The sequence below is a fragment of the Trichosurus vulpecula genome, chromosome 4, assembly GCF_011100635.1.
Source record: "Trichosurus vulpecula isolate mTriVul1 chromosome 4, mTriVul1.pri, whole genome shotgun sequence".
Lineage (NCBI taxonomy): Eukaryota > Metazoa > Chordata > Mammalia > Diprotodontia > Phalangeridae > Trichosurus > Trichosurus vulpecula.
The window spans coordinates 436,623,810-436,641,164 of record NC_050576.1 but is presented as its reverse complement, the minus strand read 5'-3'; positions in this window follow the sequence as shown (position 1 = coordinate 436,641,164).

The window sequence follows — 17,355 nt, the reverse complement described above, 5'->3', positions numbered from 1 at the left end:
AATGTCGTACAAAAAAAAAGAACCTTGCTTTCAAAGGGCTGGAAGATGAGCAATATTAGTAAAAAATTAATTAGGTGGCACAATTATTGTGAAAGTACAAGAGGTTATGGAGAAGAAATGGGTGAAGAGCCAAATTCACTGATCAGACAAGGAGAATAAATAACATCTGCATTTCTACTGTCATATGTCGTGGTTGTTTTTCTAAAAAATTCTAAGAGTGGCTTTGAACTGAGGCAAAAATGATGTCAGCCTTTGTCTGGCTTGGGCACAAAGTAGTCAATGAGAAGAAAAGGAAAGCCTGGCCTTGCAGACCAGGGCACAGACCACATGCTGCCACCCACCTCTCCGCAGCTTGTCCAAATTGCAGTTCCCTGAGCAGTGCTAAGGGCACAGGCGCCAAGATATCCTGCTGGGGCAATGGTACAGAGTGTCTTTAAATCGTGAGCCTCCCAGGGGCATTAGCTTTCTCTTGCTTCTCTGGATATAGAGGGCTGAGGACAGCCTCTGAGCCAAAGGGAATGGAGCAATGCCATGTGTCTGTCTCCTGGACTCAAGCTTCTTCCCTGTGATTACAATCTTTAGGCCTCTCTGCATGCTGGGTAATTGTCTTTGTGAGCAATTTTGTTTCTGCAGGGCCAGCAGCTGGAAGGGAAGCCTATTCTGATCTTATGTAGGTGGCTAATGTGTTTGAACTATCCATAAACCAGGCCTTTGGTCCATTTCTAATGCTGTTGCTGCTTCAGGGCTGGTGGTTTGTGTGGGGCCTTTCACCAAGACAGCAGCTATGCCTTTGACAATTTAAAGCTGTATCTTTCCACCTAACAACATATATGTGACTTTCCCAATGCCCCTGCCCACTGCAGAATAAAAGCCTATAGCAATTCATTCACTTATTTACTGATCATCAAATGCTGAAAAAATACCTACTATGTGCAAGCTTCTTTTCTAGGCCCTGCAGAACCCACAAGGGGTTACAAGTAACACCCTGGCCTCCAGGAACTTATCATCTAGAAAAGCAGGTGAGACACACCCACAAATTTCTCCAAGGGAATGAAACATGGTATGGTTCAGGAGGGAAAGACAGTATGGCATAGAGCAGACAAATGTTGCCCCCGGGTCACAGTCTACCACTGTTTTACCATGGACCAGTTGCTTCTGTCTAAGCCCCAGTTTCCTTATCTGACAAATGGAGATGACGATACCGGTAGGACCTGTTGCCCAAGGTGATTGTGCGGCCTGACTAAGCGTAGAGCACTTTGCAGACTTTAATGCACTATGGCGATGGATAACATTAATGGCTAACCAGTGCATGTGTGAAGTGTGCGAAGGTTTACAGGGCTCTATACAAATGATCTGGTTTGACCCTCAGCACCACCTAGCAAGATTACTATGGCTATCACCCCCATTTTCCAAATTAGCAAACTGAGTCCCACAGAAGGTAAATGACTTACCCAGAGTCACAAGGGAGAAAGGGCCTAAGGATTCTTAAGATAAAGCAGTGAGGAAAAGGAGAGAGGGGACAGGAGTCTCTCACCCCAGCTGCAGAGGGAAAGCATCTAGGAGAAATTGGCAAGTGAATATAGCAGGATTTGAAGTAAGGTCTTCCTTTCTCTGGATCCAGAACTCCACCCACAGAACTACCTAGCAGTCACTAAAAATGGATCATTTTGAGGCAGAAGGATAATTTAGAGGCCAAGTCCAAAGCCCTCCTTTGACAAATGAGAAAACTAAGACCTTGACAGGCTAATGACTTACCCAAGGACACATAGCCAGTCAGTGTCAGAAACAGGATTCAAAGACAACCAGCCTGACTGACCTCAGGTAAGATGTTGGTTCTGACATTTTGTGGCTTTGTGGTGACAGGAAAAGCCTATCACCCCTCTGAGCCTCAGCTGAGTCATCCATAAAAGGAAAATAATCCCATCTCTAGTACCTGAGACTTGAATCAGCACTTAATGCCTTTGGCTATTTATCGAGGGTGCCTTGAAAACACTGTGTAACCCTTACCACACCATGACCTACAGAGGATCCATAACAAATAGCACATGGCTACTAAGGGACAGACTGTAGAGACAAAGGAAAGAGGGGCCTAGGAAGGGGAAAGAAGGGGCTTTGGGGACAGAAGCCAAGGATGCCCATTCCTCTGCCTCTCAGCAGTCATGCTCAGGCATGACAATCCACATCCGCTGAAGCCCCTCAGCACTGCTGCCAGTCCTCTCTGCCTGCCATGGATGGAATGACGCTGAACCAATTTGGCATTCATTCTCTCTCTCCCCCCAATGGAATGGAAGCTCCCTGAGAAAAACCATTACTTCTTTTCTTTATTTTGTGGGGGGGAGGGGGTTCTTTTTTGTCTCGGTATACCCAAGGCAGGGGACAGTGCCTGCCATTTATTAAGAGCTCAACAAATGTTTGCTGAGTCATTGATTGATTCAAGCGAAAGAGAGCGAAGAGGACACTGAATGCAAAGGAAACAGCATGAGCAAAGGTAGATTAGTAACAGCATCCCAGGGGCGTTTGGGAGTCCAATTGGTAGCAGCACAAAATGTTATTTGGCAAGTAGTAAGAAATGAAGATGGCTTAGAAGTATAGAGCCTTGAATGCCATTTCAAAATTTTGGATTTTATTATGAATGCAATTAAATATATTTAGGGTAATGTTGTTGAAGAAAAATAGTAACAGAGTTATAATAGTGTTTTAAGAAAAATGGGAAAGAATATCTATGGAACTCCAAAGAAATATAAGAGTAAAGCATGAAAGAAAAAATTGTTTAAAAGACATCATCAAGGAATCATATGGCAGGAAGAGCAAATGGATTTGTCACATGGAGAAAATGAGGGATGGTAGCTAGACAGCTGATGTGCTCCACTGGTATCCCTCCAGTGTCAGGAGAAATGAAGGAAGGGCTCCAAAACATTTGGTGAACTTTTGGGAGTGCAAAGAAGACACTCGCAAAGAAGACATACTTGCAGGTATGGATGGGTTGCATCTTGCATATTCAGAGGGAACTCCAAAACTGAAGACTCAAGCCATTTTGAGCAGAGTTTTAATAAAGCAGTGGAAGCCCAGATTAGTGGAGACAAAGTGGGGGAGGACACCAATTAATCACATACTGCAATAGTCTGGGAATGATGCCCTAACATAGAGTGGTAGTGTTGAGAATGGAAAGAAATGAAAATATGGGAGAGATGGAAAAAATGAATAAAGAAAACATAGAGCAGCTCATCAAGTCAGAATCTTGTCAAAAATGTTATCATTTCCCCCTGGAGGTGATTTTTTTTCCTCTGATGAAATTTTTTTCAGTTGTCAGATTTGCTCAGTGTAGCTTCATCTTTCTTGAAATATCAGATCCGCAAGAAATATGAAAGGGAGCTATGGCAGTCTTAGGATTCTATAAATCCCTCATGTATCTTTTCTCTACCATTTCTGCTCTGAAGAATTTGCATTTGAGGGCTCACTCTGGGACACAGAAGTCAGAAAGTGATCATTTACATCTCAAAAATCTTGTTTCCTCTACAAATTCCATAGGGCCCTAATCTCCTTAAATAACACCCTGAAGACATTTTATTCTAAGAGATTTTTAAATGTGACTTTTACCTTGCATACTGACTTGCCAGATCTCAACAGCTATTAAAAAACATCATCTACTGTTATTCCTCCTAAGAAGTAAAGGAGTAATTGTCTAAAGAGACAAATATGGTTACAAACAAGGCTATTCAAAATTCTCCAAAATCCATTAGCTGATTTAAATTCTTAAAAAAAAATGGAACAAGATATCCAGTTAATGAAGGGGAGATGCAAATATGTGGTACTATAAAAAAGAGTGAGTGATGCTAAGGGGCAGAGTAAGCAATGCATGCAAAGAAAGCTAACAGGATATCTAAGGCCAGATTGAGGAAAAGATGCTGAAAGAAAAGATAGGATTGTTGCTCAAGATTGACAGTACGAGGATAAAATATGACAGAGACAAGTCAGAACTATTAAACTCATATTTTGCTTATTTGTTTGTACTACTTACTCTTGGGCTATTATTCCAAATGTATATTTGAGGAATCAGGCTGAGTCCCCACAGGATTAAGCTCCTTGTCCCCTCAGGAAGCTAGAGGTAACCTTGAGACATCAGGAGGACTTTCTAGTGAGATTGGTCAACAGCCCCAATTTGTATGCTTCCCCATTTGATTGCAAGTCAGAATCAATTAACTAACCAGATTTAGCTAGTTTTTAGTAATAGCTATTACCTAAGGTTGTATAGTAAAAATAGCTGCCAAAAAAACTGCCCCCCAAGCCAGATGCTCCACTCCCCCACAAGTACATAGAGGTCAGGGAAAAGTGGGCTCAACTTAAGAGACCACATGAGGCAAAGAGGCAAGTCCCTGCTCTTGGTTGCCAGAATCTCTCTCCTGCTTTTTCTCCTTTCACTCTCTCAAGACTCCCCTCTTAGAAATAATCTAGTTTTACTCTGGGATCCTTGTGGATTGCTGAAGCTGTATTTCCTCAGGATATCTACTTTATCCTCAGTTCCCATGAAAGCACCATGATTAGCTACTGCCACTCTGGGGACACAATGAGAATGCCCATGGGAAGTCCAAAAGCTTTTGACCATTGCAGGTTCACAAAGCCATCTCCTTGCAGGAAGGAGACAAGGGCTCTCCACCCAACCAAGGGTTTCCCTCTCCTGGCTTGGATGGATCACTCTGTCCTCTAAATTTGCTTGGCAGTCAACCACTGGAAACTAAACTGCCTTTTGGTTGTTGTTATTTGTTTGTTTTTTAGAAATTCCCACAGGCTATGAATGAGTATCCTCCTCCATTTCCAATATCCTTCCTGTGTATCGTCCTTTTTTTCCTTCAGTGGCATGAAGTCCTCTGCTCCTTCCCAACTTGATTAACTAGGCTTCTCTTGGTTTAATTTTAAAAGCATTTTTAATGCCTTTGAATTATTGATTCAGTGGAGGTGTTATCAGTGGATAAAGTGTCAGGGCTACAACACCTTCTTAGTTCTAGTAATTGAGTTTCGTACGCCATGTTATGTGTGGGTTGATTAAAAGAACTAAAGCTATTTTGTCAGGAGAAGTGAAAACTTAATAGGGTGAATAGTTATTTTCAAGTATTTGGAGGACTATCACATCGCAGAGGAATTAGCTTTGTTTTCTTCCCCTTGCAGGGTCGAAATGGAAATATTTAGTGAAAATTGAAAAGAAGTAGATTTAGGCTTACTTTGAGGGAAAAGAAACCAATAACAACATCTTAACAATGACTGTTGTCCACAATGGAATGTGTTTCCTTGGGAAATTACGCTTCCTAGAAGTGGTATGCTGGTAAATGTTTAACAACCAGTTCTCTGGGTAGGTGGGGGGATATATGCACCATATCCTTTTAACTTTAACAATCAAAAACAAACATTTACTAAGCTCCAACAATAAGTAAAGTACTGTGCCTGCCAAATAACGTCTTCTCCATCTCTTGCTTAAGTTTAGTGAACAAAACAAATCAAGCCCTAATTTATAGTATTTGTTAATGTCCTAGAACTACATCCTCACACCCAAAAGTTTATCAGAAGTTTGAGAGTCATAAGAGCTGGCTCCAGAACATGCCTCATCCCCCCTCACTTCTTGTTGCTGTTCAATCGTGTCCAACTCTTTGTGACCCCCATAAGTCTCTTCTGTCCTCCATTATCTCTCAAAGTCTTTCCAAGCTTCTGTTCACTTTTTTCCATGATGTTACCTATCTTATTCTCTGCCACTTTCTTCCCCTTTTGCCTTCAATCTTTGTCAGCATCAGAGTCTTTTCCAATGAGTCTTCTCATTTTGTGGCCCATATATTTAAGCTTTAGTCTCAGTATTTGCCCTTCCAAAGGGTAGTCTGAATTTTTTAAGTGCAATTGATGTGATCTCCTCATTGTCCAAGGGACTAGCAAAAGTTTTCTCCAGCACCATAGTTCCAAAACATTGATTCTGCAGTCCTTAGATTTCCTTATGGTCCAACTCTCATAGCCATGCATTACTGCTAGAAAAACCACAGCTTCGACTATATTACCTTTGTCAACAAGGTAATGTGTCTGCTTTTAGTACACTGTTTATATTTGCCATTGCTTTCCTTCCGAGGAGCAAGAGTCTTTTAATTTCATGGCTTTGCTCACTGTCTGCATACATATTTGAGCTCAAGAGTAAAAAATCTGACATTGCTTCAACTTCTTCTCCCTCTATTTGCCAGAAATCCATCAGATCAGTTGCCATGTTTTTAGTTTTTGCTTTGTGTGTGTGAGTTTTAATATTAAGCTTCAAGCCGGCTTTTACTGTCTCTTCTTTCCCCCTTTAAGATACTTCTTAATTCTTCTTCACTTTCTGCCATCAGAGTGACCTTGTTTGCATATTTGAGATTGTTGGTATTCCTCCTGGGAACATGGATTCTAGCTTTTCATTCATCTAGCCTGCCATTTTGCATGATGTACTACTCTACATATAAGTTAAATAAATAAGGTGACAGAATACAGTCTTGACATACTCCTTTCCCAATCCTGAACAAATCAGTTCTTCCATACTTGGTTCTAACTGTTGCTTTTCGAACCACATACAATTTCCTCAGGAAACAAGTAAGATGATCTGGTACTCCCATCTTTTTGAGAACTTACCACAATTTGTTGTAATTCACACAGTTAAAGACTTTAGTGTAGCCAATGAAACAAAAGTGAAAGCAAGCCTCACCCCTCCCAACTTTCTTGCCATTTTGATAATTCAATGAAGCATTACAATTTGGTCTCCAGTTCCTCTGCCTCCTCAATAACTATCTTGCACCTCTGGCAATTCTCAATTTACATGTTGCTAAAGCCTTAGCTTACAAAATCTTAAGCATAAACTTGCTGACACGTGAAATGAATACAGTTGTTCAGTACTTTTAAGATTCTTCAGTATATTGAATACAATACTTTAATGGCATCATCTTTCATTGAAACTATCATGTTTCATTGAGTTATATAAATCCCTCTGCCAAGATAAGACAGATCTCAGAGGCATTCCCCTCACTAGAAATATTCAAATAAAAGTTGGATACCACTTTTTGGTAGTGTTGTAGAAAAGATTCTTTTGAAGGTTTAAATTGGACTAGATAGGCTCTGATGCCTCTACCAACCCTGAGAGTCTGGGATCCTGGGAAATCTTTTTTCTTGAATATGTGGTTTGCACAAGATCACACAGCTTGTAACAATCTGGGACTGGATTTGAACTCAGGTCTTCCTGACTCCAGGCCTAGCATTCTATTCATTGTATCACCTAGCTATCATGTATTAGCCTGGACATGTATTAGCCTTTTTAAAAAGCAATGATTTCATATCATTACATGAAGATTTCCAAATATTATATTAGCCTCCAAGTATTTTGAGAAAAGGTAGATTCAAATTCTTCTCAAACACCCTAGACTAAAGATATACAAGATGAAGAAACAAATGAAGCAGCCAAGGACAGCAACAGCAAGAGAGTAACAGCAGAGAAACCAGTAAAAGACTTCTTCCAAGGGTGAAGATGGAGGTCAGGAGGAGACAAAAGTAAAAAGGCAGTCATGGGGCATTATGAACAGAATCTTTTAATACACTCCCTACAAGTGAATCGAATTTTGTGTTGGTGGAGTGAATACATTACAAAAAGGGAAAGTGAAAGAAAGAGTGGAGGGAAATAGAATAGAAAGGAATCTGATGTTCCTGGGTCAAATCAAGAGCTAACATTGATGCAAAGGTGACCTCTGCGGTATCTTAGGAAGATAAGACTTTGCAGAGTGAAGAGGGGGAAGAGATGATTAGAAAGAAGAGTAAGTTGGGAGGCTTTGTTTTGTTGGTAGGGAGTACCACTTATGAATGCTACAATGAGTGAAAAAAGGCTCTGTAAAGGGAGATGGGGACCTTGTGCTGGTGTTATCTGATGGGTTCGGTATTTGAAAAATCCACCTGTCCTTTTGCATGATGGAGTGATTAGAACTCCTCAAATCAACTGACAGGAAGGGAAGGGGGGCATGGATCCAAGGAGGATATTAGAAGGCAAATTGGGAAAGAATATAACAAGGGGGGAGGTGTGAATCAGTGGAGGGTTACATAATCAGGGATGTTGAGTAGAAAGTTTTACCATGGGACAGCATCTTCTCTGTCTCCTAGAAAAAAGTGGTATTTTTCTGGGAATGCAGCACAATGGAAAAAAGGTAATCCATGGGGCAAGTTTTTTTTAAAGCAATACCAGAATGTCTAGAAGGAAGAGCCCAGAATGTAAGCTTCAGAAATTTTGATTCCATGAGGAATATAGAGAATGGAAGGTGGCTTGATCAGTATTGAGTTCATGAAGAAGAGAATGAGAGTCTAGACTAGGCTGAAAGAAGGGGTGGATAATGGAGAGGGAGAGATATCCTCTCTGGAAAAGGGCACAAAGAAAAAAAGAAATAAAAAAAAACTAATCAACAGAACTCATTGAAGGAGAGGAGACAAAGGAGGATTCCACTTGACTAGCTGAGAGGAAAAAAAGAGGGGAAGAATAAATGCACAAATTAAGGGAGAAAATAAAAAGGAATTAATAAGCCAAGCTCCAAAGCAAAAGAGTCACATATGGTTTGAAAGGCTAGGTGTCAAGGGGAAGAGAGTGGATTGGGAATAGGGCCATTTTCAAATGTTTAAGCTGAAATAACTGAAGAGACATAGTGCTATCTTTCCAGTAGAAAAGGGGGGGGGGGGGCACAACTTGAAATAACATCAAAATTAAAGACAAATGGAGGAAAACATAAATCTCTCTCCCATAATGTTAAGTTTCACTACTTAACAAATTCCAATGGCTTCCTAATACTTCAAGGATCAAATAGAAAAAGCTCTGTTTAGCATTCAAAGCCCTTCCTAATTTTCCAGTCTTCTTCGATCTTCCTCTCCAACTTGCTCTCCTCCATCCAGTGGCACTATTCTCCTAGCTGTTCCTTGACCATGACACTCCACCTCTTGGCTCGGGGAACTTTTCCTGGCTGTCCCTCATTCTTAGAACACTATCCTTCCTCCTCTCAGACTGATGACCTCCCCTGGCTTCTTTTAAGTCCCAACTAAAATCAAACTTTCTATGGAAAACCTTTCCAACCTCTTTTAATTGTAGTGCCTTCCCTCTATAGTCAATTCCTACTTATCCTGTATATAGCTTGCTTTGTATATATTGTCTGCATGTTGTCTCCTCCATTACATTGTAAGTGCCATGACAGTATGATCTGTCTTTTGCCTTTTTTTTGTGTCCCCAATGCTTAACTCAGCACCTAACACACAGTGATTAATACATGTTTATTGATTTAATTGATTAATCTGATTTTATTGCAAAGGATTAAATAATCCACTAAAATGAAAACAGGAGAACATTAGATAAGAAAACTAAACCATATAATCAGTGGTTTATGTAGTGATGGTGAGGGCCCCACAGGTGTGGTGAAGTCAATCTGTGATGATGTGTCTTGTGTGTGGCTCCAAGGGAGGCAGAATGGTAATCTCTAGCCTCTTTTCCCCACCCCTTACCCTTTTGCAAAGGAGGCTTTCATTCCTGTCTGGAGGAGAAGCTGGAGCTTGAGGCCATAGCTCAGCTCTCCTCAAAGGGAGAGGGCACACCAGGCTTAAAAGTATATCTATCTACTTCTTAAATGTTGTTCATCTAGGGGATATGATCTGGTTCCATCTAACTTTTGATCTCTTTGCCATTCCTGGAGGAAAGCTCGATATTTAAGGCTTGACCCCTTTCCCACAAAATACCAATTCCACAATGAACATGCAGAGCAAATAGCCAAGAAACCCATTTAATCAAATCATAGCCAAACAAAAATCAGAGAGTGTATACAAAGGAGAATATATACCAGTTAATAAAGAGTTAAGAAACTTGCCCACTGAGAGTGATATTACTTAAGTCAACTAAGAGACTATCCTTGATCCCACCCATGGGGAAACTCCCTAAAGTCTTTAGAGTAGCAAGGTAGGGGCAGAGATATAATGTTGAGACTGCCTGCTCCTCTTATACCTTCCTAGAATCTTTTCCTTCCTGAAGTGAGATGTTTTCTCCCCTTTTCTTTCTTGAACATGAAAGCCACCTCATCACTTGAATGATCACTTATTCCATCACATAGGCCTCAGCTGTCACCTCCAAACAGAAAGAAAAGAGTCCCATACCAATGGACTTTGGGACAGGAGTTACACTAACCAGAAACATATTTTGAAAAAGAAATGGGCAAAATAAAACTGAGGAGATGGAAAAAATTCACTATGTATCAAGTGAATCCAAAAAAGCAGCAGCACCAGTTATTCTCTCCAACCAAAAATATAAGAAAGCTAAAATAAAAGAGGGATACATAAGGAAACTGCTTTATCCTGAAAGGAATAGGAAACCAGTCAATATCAGTAATAAATATGTGCATTTCAAATGCCTTAGCATCCAAATTCATAAACAAATAAGTAACAGGGCTACAAAAATCTTGAATGAGAGTAATGTAAGGACCAGAGATTTTAATAATCCTCTCTTTTAGCTTTGGATAATTCTAACAGAAAGTTAAACAAAAAGGAAAACAGAGAATTAAAAAAAATGCTGGAGAGATGAGGGTAAAAAGACTTGTGGAGTTTTCTACATGAAAATGAAAAAGAATATACATATTTCTGAGTACTTTTGTAAAAAGCAACCATTTATTTCAGGCACAATGATATTGCAAACAAATGTAAAATGGCATAAACAATGCTAAAATAATTGGACTAAATTCTTTACTGGCCTATTTTCACCATCATTTTTCTTCACAACATTAAACATTTATTGAGTATATTCTCATCCAATGTCCATGCATACAGCTTCTTACAGTTTTTAATTGGGGCGGGGGAGACTTTGGGTTTTTCATCTGTATGCGTTAGAATATCTTGATTATATAAAGACCTTCAATGAGGAGGGGCCCATTGTTTCCAAAGGCAGCTCTATCCATTTTCAAATAGCTCAAAATATTAGGAAATAGGCTTTCTTTTTTTTCCTCCATACATCATACCTACATTTGCTTCATTGAACTTGCAGACATTTGTTCCTTACTCTTCTCTTTGGGAACAAGACAACAAACCTGATCCCTGGTCTACATGACATATCTCCCTTTAAATGTTTGAGAACAGCTATGATCCTCCTCCCCCAATCTTCTGTTGTCTTGGCTAAAAATCTTCAATTCTTTTATATGATCCTTGGATGGACTGAACTCATAATTCTTCACCACTATAGCTGACTGTCTTTGTGTACTCTCCAGCTTCCTAATGGCATTTCAGCCGATCTTTCAGCACACTTGGGGTGCTAGATCAAAGAACAAAACTGGCTTCATCTTGATGCTCTTTTAATTTCAGAATTCAGCCTAAGAATCCACTAGCTTTTTTGATGTCAATATTAAGTGGGGGCGGGCTGGGGGGCGGAGCCAAGATGGCGGCTGGTAAGCAGGGACTAGAGTGAGCTCCTTACCGAGTCCCTCCAAAAACCTATGAAAAATGGCTCTGAACCAATTCTAGAATGGCAGAACCCACAGAACAGCAGAGGGAAGCAGGGCTCCAGCCCAGGACAGCCTGGATGGTCTCTGGGTGAGGTCTATTCCACACGGAGCTGGGAGCTGGGAGCTGGGAGCTGGGAACGGAGTGGAGCAGAGCCCAGCCTGAGCAGCGTGGAACAACCAAACTTGGAGTTGGGCGGATGGGGCCCCTAGCACCCTGAATATGTGAGCTGCAGCAGTTACCAGACCCCTCGACACATAAACACCAAAGACTGCGGAGAAGGTTAGTGGGAAAAGCTGCGGGAGTGGAAGGAGTTCACGGTTCAGCTTCCAGCCCCGGGGGCAGCGGAGGTGGGGCAGCTACAGTTGCTGCTGCTTCTGGACCCAAGCCCACCTGGTGGGAGGAATTAAGTGGCAGATCAGAGCAGGAGTGCAACAGCCTGCTGAAGATCTAAGCCCAGCCCAAGCTGGGGGTTCTTGGGGAAGGAGTACTGCGGGTCTGACAGAGCTGGCACCTCCGCCCCAAACGTGGAACATAGAACTCGTTAGTCTACAAGTAGTCATACCCCACTGAAAAACTCAAGGGTCAAGTTAGTTGGTTGGGAATATGGCCAGGCAGCGAAAACGCGCCCAGATTCAGTATCAGACTTTGGATTCTTTCTTTGGTGACAAGACCAAAACATACAGCCTAAAGAAGACAACAAAGTCATAGAGCCTACAACAAAAGCCTCCAAGAAAAACATGAACTGGCCCCAGGCCATAGTAGAACTCAAAAAGGATTTGGAAAAGCAAGTTAGAGAAGTAGAGGAAAAATTGGGAAGAGAAATGAGAAGGATGCGAGAAAACCACGAAAAACAAGTCAATAACTTGCTAAAGGAGACCCAAAAAAATATTGAAAAATACACTGAAGAAAACAACACCTTATAAAACAGACTAACTCAAATGGCAAAAGAGCTCCAAAAAGCCAATGAGCAGAAGAATGCCTTGAAAGGCAGAATTAGCCAAATGGAAAAGGAGGTCCAAAAGACCACTGAAGAAAATACTACTTTAAAAATTAGATTGGAGCAAGTGGAAGCTAGTGACTTTATGAGAAATCAAGATATTATAAAACAGAACCAAAGGAATGAAAAAATGGAAGACAATGTGAAATATCTCATTGGAAAAACCACTGACCTGGAAAATAGATCCAGGAGAGATCATTTACAAATTATTGGACTACCTGAAAGCCATGATCAAAAAAAGAGCCTAGATACCATCTTTCAAGAAATTATCAAGGAGAACTGCCCTGATATTCTAGAGCCACAGGGCAAAATAGAAATTGAAAGAATCCATCGATCGCCTCCTCAAATAGATCCCAAAAAGAAATCTCCTAGGAATATTGTTGCCAAATTCCAGAGCTCCCAGATCAAGGAGAAAATACTACAAGCAGCCAGAAAGAAACAATTTGAGTATTGTGGAAACCCAATCAGAATAACCCAAGATCTGGCAGCTTCTACATTAAGAGGTCGAAGGGCTTGGAATGCAATATTCCGAAGGTCAATGGAGCTAGGATTAAAACCTAGAATCACCTACCCAGCAAAACTGAGTATCATGTTCCAAGGCAAAATATGGATTTTCAATAAAATAGAGGACTTTCAAGCTTTCTCAGTGAAAAGACCAGAGCTGAATAGAAAATTTGACTTTCAAACACAAGAATCAAGAGAAGCATGAAAAGGTAATCAAGAAACGGAAATTGCAAGGGACTTACTAAAGTTGAACTGTTTTGTTTACATTCCTACATGGAAAGATGATGTGTATGATTCATGAGACCTCAGTATTAGGATAGTTGAAGGGAATATGCATATATATATATGTGAATGTATGTATATATCTATGTGTATATGTATGTATGTGTATTTATGTGTATATATATGTGTTTATATATGTGTATATATATATATATATATATGTAAAAGACAGAGTGCAGACACAGGGTGAGTTGAAGATGAAGGGAAGATATCTAAAAGAAATAAAATGAAATTAAGGGATGAAAGAGCAACATACTGAGAGAGGGAGATAGGGAGAGATAGAATGGGGTGGATTATCTCGCATAAAGGTGGCAAGAGGAAGCAGCTCTGTGGGAGGAGGGGAGAGGGCAGGTGAGGGGGGAATGAGTGAACCTTGCTCTCATCAGATTTGGCCTGAGGGGGAATACCATACATACTCAGTTGGGTATCTTACCCCACAGGAAAAAAGATGGAGGAAGATAAAAAAAAAATATTAAAGTGGGGGGGTATGATGGAGGGGAGGGCAGATGGGGGTGGAGGTAATCAAAACAAACACTTTGGAAAGGGGACAGGGTCAAGGGAGAAAATTCAATAAAGCGGGATGGGTTGGGAAGGAGCAAAATGTAGTTAGCCTTTCACAACATGAGTATTGTGGAAGGGTTATACATAATGATACATGTGTGGCCTAGGTTGAATTGCTCAACTTCTTAGGGAGGGTGGGTGGGAAGGGAAGAGGGGAGAGAATTTGGAACTCAAAGTTTTAAAATCAGATGTTCAAAAAAAAAAGTTTTTGGCATGCAACTAAAAAATAAGATACAGATGCAAAAAAAAAAAAAATTAAGGGGGGGTGGGCAGAGCCTTGATGGTAAAAAGAAAAGCCAGCAACTTGACTGAGCTCTTCCAAATTCCCTGCTACATAACTTTTTTTTTAATCCATTCTATATAACAGAAGAAGACAAAAAGGCAAAACTGCTACATCTAAAGCCTCAAAGAAAAATTTGACTTGGTCTCAGACCGTGGAAGAGCTAAAAAAAAAGATTTTAAAAGTCAAGTAAGAGAGGTAGAGGAAAAATGGGAAGAGAAATAAGAGTGATGCAAGAAAATCATGAAAAAAGAGTCAACAGTTTGGCAAAGAAGATACAAAAAATACTGGAAAAAATAACACCTTAAAAAACAGAATAAACCAAATGATAAAAGAGGTACAAAAATGCAATGAGGAGAAGAATATCTTGAAAAGCAAATCTGGCCAAGTGGAAAAAGATATACAAAAATTCACTGAAGAGAACTCCTTAAAAAGTAGAATCAGAAAAAACAAATTAAAAAAAAATTTAAAAGTAGAATCAGCCAAATGGAAAAGGAGGCACAAAAGCTCACTGAAGAAAATAATTTCTTAAAAATTAGAACTGGTCAAGTAGAAGCTAATAACATTGTAACCATCAATATACAATAAAATAAAATCAAAAGAATTTTTAAAAGAGAAGAAAATATGAATTATTTGAGTGTTTAAAAAATGAACTGGAAAACAGACAGAAGAGTGACACTTCAAAAAATATTGGACTGGAGCAGCTAGGTGGCACAGTGAGTAGAGGACCAGACCTGGAGTCAGGAGGACCTGAGTTCAAATTCCAGCTCAGACACTTGACACATGTACTAGCTGTGTGACTTTACGTAAGTCACTTAATCCCAATTGCCCTGCCCCCGCAAAAAACCAACAAAAATAAGAACAAACAATGTTGGACTATCTGGAAGACTTGTTCTTTATTTTTCTTGCTTTGTTTTCTGTTTTTTTTTTTTCACAATATGACTAGTGGACATATGTTTTGAATGACTGCACACATAGAAACTATAGCAAATTGGTTGCCTTCTCAATATGGGGTGGGAAGAGGCAAGAAAGGAGGGAGAGAATTTGGAACTCAGATTTCTAAAAAACTTGTGAAAGATTAGTTTTATATGTAATTGGGAGAAAATAAAACTAAATCATCAAAGAATATCGCATTGGTGACTCAAATTGATATTGCCATCCACTAAACATCTGGGTCTTTTTCAGATGATTTTTTTCAGTATGATTTCTGTAGGGAAAAAAACCTACTCAATAATTTTATGAGTATGTATTGGTTTCATCTTTATCAGATAAGCCAATTAATCTTTTGTTTTCCCATGAATATATTTTGCTATTTTAAAAACAGAATCGTATTTCCCTATTGCAGTTCTTAACTTTTTTGTTTATGCTCTAAGTGCTTTTGTCATTCATTTCTTTCAGTGGATACAGCATTGGCCCTGGAGCCAGGAGGACCTGGGTTCAAGTGCAGCCTGAGATACTTGCTAGCTGTGTCATTCTAAGTAAATTAACTTCTACTTCAGTTTTCTCTTCAGAAAATTTGTGATAATACCATCTACTTCCCAGGGTTGTGGTAAAAATCAAATGATATAACATGTAAACTTCCTTGAAAAACTTAAAGTGTTATGCAAATTCTTGTTACTATTAGCTCAGTTATTTAACTGATTATTGATAATAATTAAGTATGAATACTAATAATATTTTGTAATATTTCTAATATAATTTATTTCTAATGTAATTTTATACAACAATATATTTACATTAATAGTTGATGATTAATAATAATTAACATAGTTTATTATTAAGTATGAAGTCCTTAGAATGATGGCTTAAAATGACTAAAAAGTACAGAATTATAACTGAAGCAAAATACATTTAAACGTGGTTGTTAAAAGAAGAGTTCTCAGGCTCCAAGTTACGAATCCCTGCCCTAGAAGCAGTGTGACACAGTAGATGAAGGGGGCGGGGGGAGGTAAGCATTTATATAGCACCTACTCTGTGCCAGGCAGAGTGCTAAATACTTTCCAGATATTACCTCATCTGATCCTCCCAACATCCCTGTAAAGGAAGTCCTATTTTTGTCTTTATTTTACAGTTGACGAAAGTGAAACAAACAGAAGTTAAGTGGCTTGCTCAAGATCACACAGCTATTAAGTATCTGAGACATAATTGGAATTCAGAATGCAGACCAAGCAAGCAGTCTAGCCAGAGTACAACATAGCCACACTGTGCCTCAAATCCAAGGAGTACTAAATTCAAATCCTACACCTCAAACACACTGGCTGTTTGACTCTAAGTCACTTTGTACTTCAGTTCTCTAAACAGTGCGTTAAGACTTCAAACTTCAAGGGGGAAAACATTGATAAAGGGAATTTCCTTCCCAGGAGTTCCCTTAACCAATGAAATCACAGGTAATATCCCTATCCCTTTTTTCTCTAAAAGATTTTTGGGGGGTATTGTGTTGTTGTCATTGTCGCTTTTTGTGGTTTAGCAGCAGCATAGCTGCCCTTTGTTTCTCCAAACCATAATAATTTCGCCAAATTTTTTGGTTCTTATGTAGCCAAGTACAGATTTATGGAGAGATGCTCTGGTACCAATAGTTATGCTAAGCAATGTGTCTTCATAAAGAGGAGAAAAAACATTTAAAACATTCAAAGTTCTTTCTTTTTTTCTTCCTTTCTTCAGGTTTTTTCCCCATAACACCTCAAAGTGAATGTATAAAGAATTTGACTAAAGGCCATGACATTTTTCATTCAGTAGGAGCTGTATGTGTCCAAGAAGAGCATTCTGGGTAGGGCAAGGGCAGTAGTGAGGCTATCTAGCAGACATACAGAAATCAATATTTTGAGATGAGCGGTCAGGGCAAAGTCACTCATAAGGAGCAGAAACTACATCAGGAGAGGTCTGGAGAAGAGACAACGCAGAGCCATGCTAAGAAAAAAAATATTAAAAATCAGGCAAAGCAGCTTAGATTTGTTCAGGGCTGTAATAGAAGACATCACAAGAACAGCAGCAGGCACATTCCTGGTAACTCCTTTTATATCCCCTCAGAGGTCAGAGGTTTATGGGGTGATTTTTCCTGGACACATTTCATTGTATTAATGTTGATTTTTAAATATAATAACAAAGCAAAGCTCTACCCCCAATACAGAGGGTCAGTTAAGGACCTGTTATTTCCCTTCACTCAGACTATTTTTTTATTTATGTTTTTAAATAGATGATAATTACAATTTCAACAAAGAAGTGCTTATGTTCTAGAAGG